The sequence below is a fragment of the Ochotona curzoniae genome, unplaced genomic scaffold (genome assembly GCF_017591425.1).
Source record: "Ochotona curzoniae isolate NIBS_2020 unplaced genomic scaffold, NIBS_Ocur_1.0 scaffold_4505, whole genome shotgun sequence".
Lineage (NCBI taxonomy): Eukaryota > Metazoa > Chordata > Mammalia > Lagomorpha > Ochotonidae > Ochotona > Ochotona curzoniae.
This window is the reverse complement of record NW_024467118.1, coordinates 26,965,989-26,973,266: the sequence shown is the minus strand read 5'-3', so window position 1 is coordinate 26,973,266 and position 7,278 is coordinate 26,965,989.

Sequence of the window (7,278 nt, the reverse complement as noted above, 5' to 3'; positions counted from 1 at the left end):
AGCATAAAACTAATTTTGAATAATGTGAAATCCATTCACTGGAGCAACCATCCACGGAATGGTTTTCAAATGTTCTTGAACCTGAAATGTCTGTTAAGGTGCGATTGGTTCTGTCAACACTTTTTGTATGATTTTAATGAGAAAAAAAATTAAAAGCAGACTTCTCCATACAGACAGTCATTAATCACTGTAATGATAGCTTGGAAGTGAATTAACTGATACCACAACCTCTTCCCCTTCAGAAGTTAAGTAATCATTTTTGTTGGAAGAAAAAATTTGCTTTCATCTGAATACATATTTTTAGAAAGTCATGATAATTGAAAAGCAAAGTTGTTTTTAGTAGTTAAATAACAAGCCAGATCGAGTTTGATTTCAAATATGTAAACTAAAACAGCACATGGATTCTATAAGCAACTCAATCATTAGAAAAGTAGAGCATCCGAAGTTGTAGAAAAATATAATGAAAAGGCAAGTCTGAATGCAACAAGGGATTGAAATCAGTGTATAAAAGTGGATTCAAACATTCATGAAAATTCATACTATGAAAAACTTTATGTACCTCAAACCTTTTTACACTAAACAACTTTTCATTAACTTACCACAAACTTTGTGAAGTACCCACTGTATTTGTTCTACTGGTAATGAAAGCAAACAAACGGAAAAGATAAAGTGTAGGGACAAAAGGGACCAATAACGCCTTCAGACAGCAGAAACTATTGACATTTCAGAGCGTTTCTTTGCTATCATTTCTATTTATACAACAGAAGTGATATGTACATTATTTTACAAATTGCCCCCATTAAATCGTGAAATGCACTGAGTCACAGCCATGGAATTTATGCACAATGGCTATTGTTAATAACTACATTTACCCCTTTAGTTTTGGACTGTTCAGTAGTGGCACAGTCTTTGCCAACTTTCACTGCTCAGGCTCTTACTCAGTGTTTTTCTGAAGGGGACGAAGGAACATCGGGGAGCCAGTGTCTCCAGCTGCCCTTTGCTTGCACTGCTGCAGTCGGCCGAACTGCGTTCTCCAATTTGCTTGGTTTTGCTGCTTGACCTTCTGGCACCTGAATATTTGGTCCCTAATTTTTAGTGGCCCTGGGCTTTTATATGTGTGTTTAAGTCCTGATCTATACCAAATACTCACAGACAGTTCTCTTGTTCTTCTAGAATCCTTACCAACACACACACTTAATATTCTCTTTTCCCTTCTCTTACACAAAAAGAAACGCTACATTTCCTGCTTAAGGTTAAAAATAGATTCTCTTATTCAATCATGCATACACTCACTTATTTAAACATTTATTACAAATTTGATGATCGTATTACCAGCATGCTGTTAGTTCCTGGAAATGTGAAATTAAGTCTGATTTACACTCTCATGGAGTTCATTGCAGGAGGCAGAAATTCATAATTGCGGGTATGTAGTAATCACAGGAGCTATGAGGAAATAGGAAGGTCACCAAGTGCAGAGTTCATTACAGAGGAGGTGACGGACAATCCAATAAAATGTTGTAGAATAATGCTGAGTGGAAATGGAATCTTGCCAGAGAATTCAAGAAGAGCAGGAAGAATAACAAGAAGAAAGAAAAACAAGCAGAAGAAAAACAAGAAAAATAAGACAGAAGAAGGAAGATCTGCTGAAAAGGAAATATGCAGCATGGTGTATATAGATAGAGTGTGAGATAGGGGAATGAAGAGCATGGCATGCAAACCGTAGGAAGGAGTCTGCCATGCATCAAAGCTACCCAGGAGTTACTACAGGATTTTATCCAGGGAAGTTGTTAGTTAAGGTGAAAAAGTCACAAACAATAAGCCCATCTGCTCCTCGGGTGATTGCAAGTCACTCATTGTAGGTCAAACCTTTTTGTAATCCACTTCTGAAGAAATGAGTGAATTCCTGAAGGCTTCTTATAGACTTTCTATGAGGAAGCAGGAATGTTTGCAGGTATCAGAGACAAAATGTTAGGGCAGAAAGCCAAGGACGTGGACTTCAGACTTATCAACAGATGACTTAGGTAAATTAGAGCAAAACTGCTATTCCCCCCCTTATAATTGCCAAATATTAAAATTAATGTTAATGTTTATAAGGATGTGATGGATACACAGTTGTGTTCATGTAAATTATTCTCTGGAAGTCAACATAATAGTTCACAACAAAAGCCTTAAGGTATTTGTACTTTTCCACTCAGTGATTCCACTTGTTTGGATTGCCAATGCAGGTAATAATTATTATTACCCAGAGTTTGTCTTGCTGTGAAAATAATGCTTTAAAAATACCTAGTCATGGCCCAGAGCGGTGGCCTAGCACCTAAAGTCCTCACTTTACAAGCGCCGGATCCCATATGGGCACTGGTTCATATTCCAGCAGCCCCACTTCCCATCCAGCTACCCGCTTGTGGCCTGGGAAAGCGGTGGAGGATGGGCCAAAGCCTTGCAACACTGCACCCACGTGGGAAACCTGGAAGAAGCTCATGGCTACTGGCTTCGGATCAGCGCAGCTCTGGATGAAGCAGTCACTTGGTGAGTGAATCATCGGATAGAAAATTTTCTTCTCTGTCTCTTTTCTCTATATAACTGACTTTGCATTAAAAATAACTACATATTTTTAAAAATACCTAGTCAAGGATGAGTTCAGAAGCTGTTAGAAATCATTCTTCTGTATTCTACTTTTTAAAAGTGTCTGAGCATTGAATAAATGAGTGAAGAAGCCACATTGTATGTTGACTGCCAACAATATACCAAGATTTGTTACCTATGCTATTCACATATAATGCTGTAATGTTATTAACAAATGATGAAGAATAATTGCTATATTCTTGCCCTCATGATACTGATAGTCCACTGGTGATGACAGTTTCAAAATAAGTACAATGTAAAAAAAATTCCATAATGATGAAGGAAAAAAGAGCATGATACTGTAAGCAGAAAGCAGGAGAAGTTGAGAGAAGCAGAGCTAGGGAAACCCTTATTGACAGCTGAGTTGTGAAAGGGAGCTTGCTCTGGACTGGGTTACCTCCAAACTCAAAACCCTAACCTCCAAAGCAATCGTACTTGGGGACACATAATAAGAAGACAGGAGCAATGCCATGACACAGCAAAAAAGCCTTTGCCTGGGAAGATACTTCCTATAGGAGTGTGGTTCAAGTCCTGGCTGCTTTGGTTTTGATCCAGTTTTACCTAATGTGCCTGAGAACCCTTCAGAAAATGGCCCAAGTGCTTGCATTCTTGCCACCACATCCTAGGCTCCTGGTTTTGACGAAGCCTACACCCAGCCATTGCAGCCGTTCTTTTGTCTCTTTTCCTCTCTCTCTTGTGCTCATAATGAAAAGGGTATGTGAAGATACACAGCCATCTGCAATCTGAAGAGAGAAGCCTCACAAGAAAACAATCCTGCTGACACCTCTATCATTCCTCCAGCCAATGCACAGTATGAAAACAAAATCCAGTTTCTGAAGCCATCATGCTCTGACATTTGTTATGGCAGACTGGAAGAACGTACAACACTAGCTAGGTACAGGGCAGCAGATGGCTATCCTGCTCAGAAAAACATCTCCTGTGAAGGGGACAATAACACACGCCGTGGAGGTTGAAGGAGCTGTGTGTGCTCAGACACCTGAAGGAAGAACAGTGTAGAAGAATCAATGACCACCTAGAAGGTAAACTTGCAGTGAGAAGGATGAATTTAGGAGGCTGAACCTGACATTTCATACAAGAAGCTGGTACCTGTATGTGTACTTGGGCGGGATTACACTGGTCCCTGCCACAAGAAGTCAGACTTTTAGCCAAGCTCGAAGTGATCTTACGACTACTGAACTTAATAAGGCTTGAGCATATTTAGAGCTGGTATACTTTCCATGAAGCCATTGGAAATGTTGGTCTGAGAGCTGCTGTGGGGACAAAAGTGTAGATTTTCTATGTTTACACTGATACGCATTATTGACTTTTAAATATTTAAAATAGTTAACCTGAGTTTTAAATTTAAAGTTTCTACAATTTATCATTCACTTTTTAATCAGTATTTTGTGATATGCTTTAGTTTACATTTTTGTTCTGTCCATCTCTTCTTCCTATTTTGCTTTTGCTAAGAAAAGCAATGATCTCTTCCTTTTTAGCATTATGTGACTAATCCTCCTCATCAGTGGTCTTCATGTGGGTTAGACTGCCTCCAGTAGAAACTTGTTGTATTAGATTTCTCTTCAAATGAGCCTGAAATAATTTGCATTTTAATCAAGAAATATACTTTATCCTTTTGAATATTGCAGTGTGACCCAACTGATGTATTTTCTTAGAACTTCATTAAGACTGTAGATTACCTTTAAATAGTTATTAAAAATTTGGTTTTTTTAGTGTCTTGCAAAATAAAGTATTACAAAATAAAGGTGCAAGCTAATTCCAGTACTTACTTGGAGTATGAATACTATTGTTAGTTTGCTTTGAACTCTTGGGAACATGCTTTCTGTGGCAGTGAAATTTGGAGTATATCCTAAATATTAGAAATATATAATCTTATAGATAAGAATTCTGCTTGAAAGTGCATACTTATTATTTAGTAGGAAATAAGAAATCTATATGAGTTCTTTAATACAAATTAAAATATTTCTAGAGCCATAATTTTACAAATTATGCATCAAGTCATGTTCTAAAACTAATGTAAAGATACTTGGATTTTTTACATAGAAATTTAACTACATTATTTAGAAGTTCCGAAGAAAATACTGCAAATTATTTATTATAACATCAGCTAAAAATAGTAGCAAGCTATTCATATTTTATTTTCTGTCATGCCAAGTTCTCTGAAAATTGTTTTAAGTCAAAAATTACCTTTAAAATTCCAGTCTTGTACAGTTTGATCTTGTTAATAAAATTTTCAAAAGACATTGAATGTCCTCAGAAGCGGCAGCTTTACCTCAAGTACAATAATTTATGTTAATTGTGGCTGACAGTTTGCCTTATATTATGGCTTCCCATATATTATTGAACCTGACTTTGAAGATGAGCAGGCTGTCTGATTCTATTTTTGACCAAGAAAGATTTTATAGTCATTATGTACAGAGCAATGGATTCTTTCTTTAAAGCCAAATATAGGCTGGGCCTAATGCATTTGGATTCTATAACATCGATTTTCTAGTGATATATTAATCCATTGAAATACTTTCTCTTGAAAATATTATCATGGATCTAAACTAGATATGCATTAAAATATAAGGACTTTTCAGCACATAACCCTTCTGAGAATTGACAGACCGTGCGATTTGAGGGAAGGAGAATTCCTAACAATTACTCTATTCTAAAAAAAGTTGATGATAACCCAGGGATCATTGCTTAGACCCTTTACTGTGTATCAATATTTAAATATATCAGATAATTTGGGCTTGATTAATTAAAGGAACCGCTCCTTAAGTAGAGGTTCCAAACAAGACCACTCCTAGAGAGAATTGCTGAAGAAGCAGAAATTTTGAGTAATAGTTTCTGAATGACAGATAACCCTGGAACCTCTATGGACTTTTTGAATGCTTTGAAAACAATGAACTGAGGATGATGCCAACACAGGAAACAGCTTTCTTTAGGAGCTGGTGATGAAGAAGCCTTTGCACTGAATTCGTCTGGGCACATGAGCCCAGACTAGCTTCCTCTCGGCCTTTTCAGGAACCTTTGTATTTGTATTGGGCAAACTTTACCTTTATTTGCTTAATCCTCTTTTAATTAGACTTCAATTCCTTGCAAATAATTCCACAGCGTGGAAATATTTCTATAATAATATCAAATGGTAAAAGCCACTCACTTTATTTCTGGTATTATATAAGATATTGAATAGGCAAAGGGAAAATATAAATGAAAATATAAAAACATAATTCTCTAAAAATGAGAGTGAATGTATATTTAGTGACTTTTTGTAATCTTCATAATTTCTCTAAATATCTATTATGTCCACGATAGGAATAGCTCTAAACCTAGTCTTATAAAAGCCGGCTTTTCCGTTTATACTTATTTGCTGTATTTCTTGAATATTCTTCGTATTCACATATGGTTTTGCATGAGAACTAAATTTGTCAGAGTTATGTTTATTGAATGTATGACTTTGAGTTTATTTTAAGTGAGGAACATCAACCTAATATTTCATCTCCTTGTTCCCCCAGTATCAGAGTTTGTTTCCTGAGTTCGAATTGTCTTCTTAAATTTTAATCTCTAAAATTCGAAAATTTCCTATTATTTTAGTTGTTTAGACATTGTCTTGTTGCTACTTATTTTGGGATGTGCATTTGGATGCTGTCTTTCAGAATGTGACAATATGAACATCCTTTCTTGTAGCTATTGCACTAGACACATTGAAAACACTGGTATAAATATCCACCTGAGTCACTGTGTTGGAATTGGACAGTGATTGCCATTGTAAGTGCTTCTGCTACTGCATACATAAAGATTTTAGAGTTTTAAGCCTTTTTGGCTTGAAAAAGTTTGCAGAACACCAGAGACTCATGTGCACCGGCTCCTTTTTCAGATGACATCTACAGGCTACTCAATTATACAATATTATAATGCAATGTAGGATGCATTAGAAATTGTGATTTATTATATGTGAGTTTTCCAAACACTATATGGGTAAGTGTAAATTTCCAATGTATTCATGGAAATGTATAAAAGCACAAGGAATACAAAAAAGCATGAGACATTTGGATGTTGTAATTATATTTGCTATCAATTTTTTTAATTTTACAGTATAAAATATAGTAAAGGAAAAGTTTCCTTTAATTAAGGAGTTATTTTCTTCTACTGAATCCCAGAATTGTCTTCAATAACAAGAAAAGAAATTATTTTGGCTATTCTCAGGGAGTTGCTCAAAAATATTTAGAAAAGGTGGAATTAGAAAAGAATTGCATGCATGGAAAATTCCACAGTCTACAAATCTGTGTTGAGTTATGAAAACTAACTAAGAAAGTTTTTACATTAAAGTTAGTTTGAAAATTCTCTGAGTTTTATGTAAGTTTTTTTTTATAACAAGAAGTAATTAGCCTGACTGGAGCCACTTTGGGAAAAGAACAAGGTCAATGGGTGGTTTAGATTTTATTAAAAGGGAGGTGAAGATACTAAAATAGCAGGAGATCTGGGCAAACCTAGCAAAAGATGCTCCCTTGTACTAGATCTTAGAAAGGGCAGCACAGGGACACTGGTCATTTGCACCAGAGCCTTAATTAAGACCATTTAGTTCTTTCTATAAGGTTTGTTCAATCTTTGCAGTACCTCTCTCTCTCTATCTCACACACACATACTCAT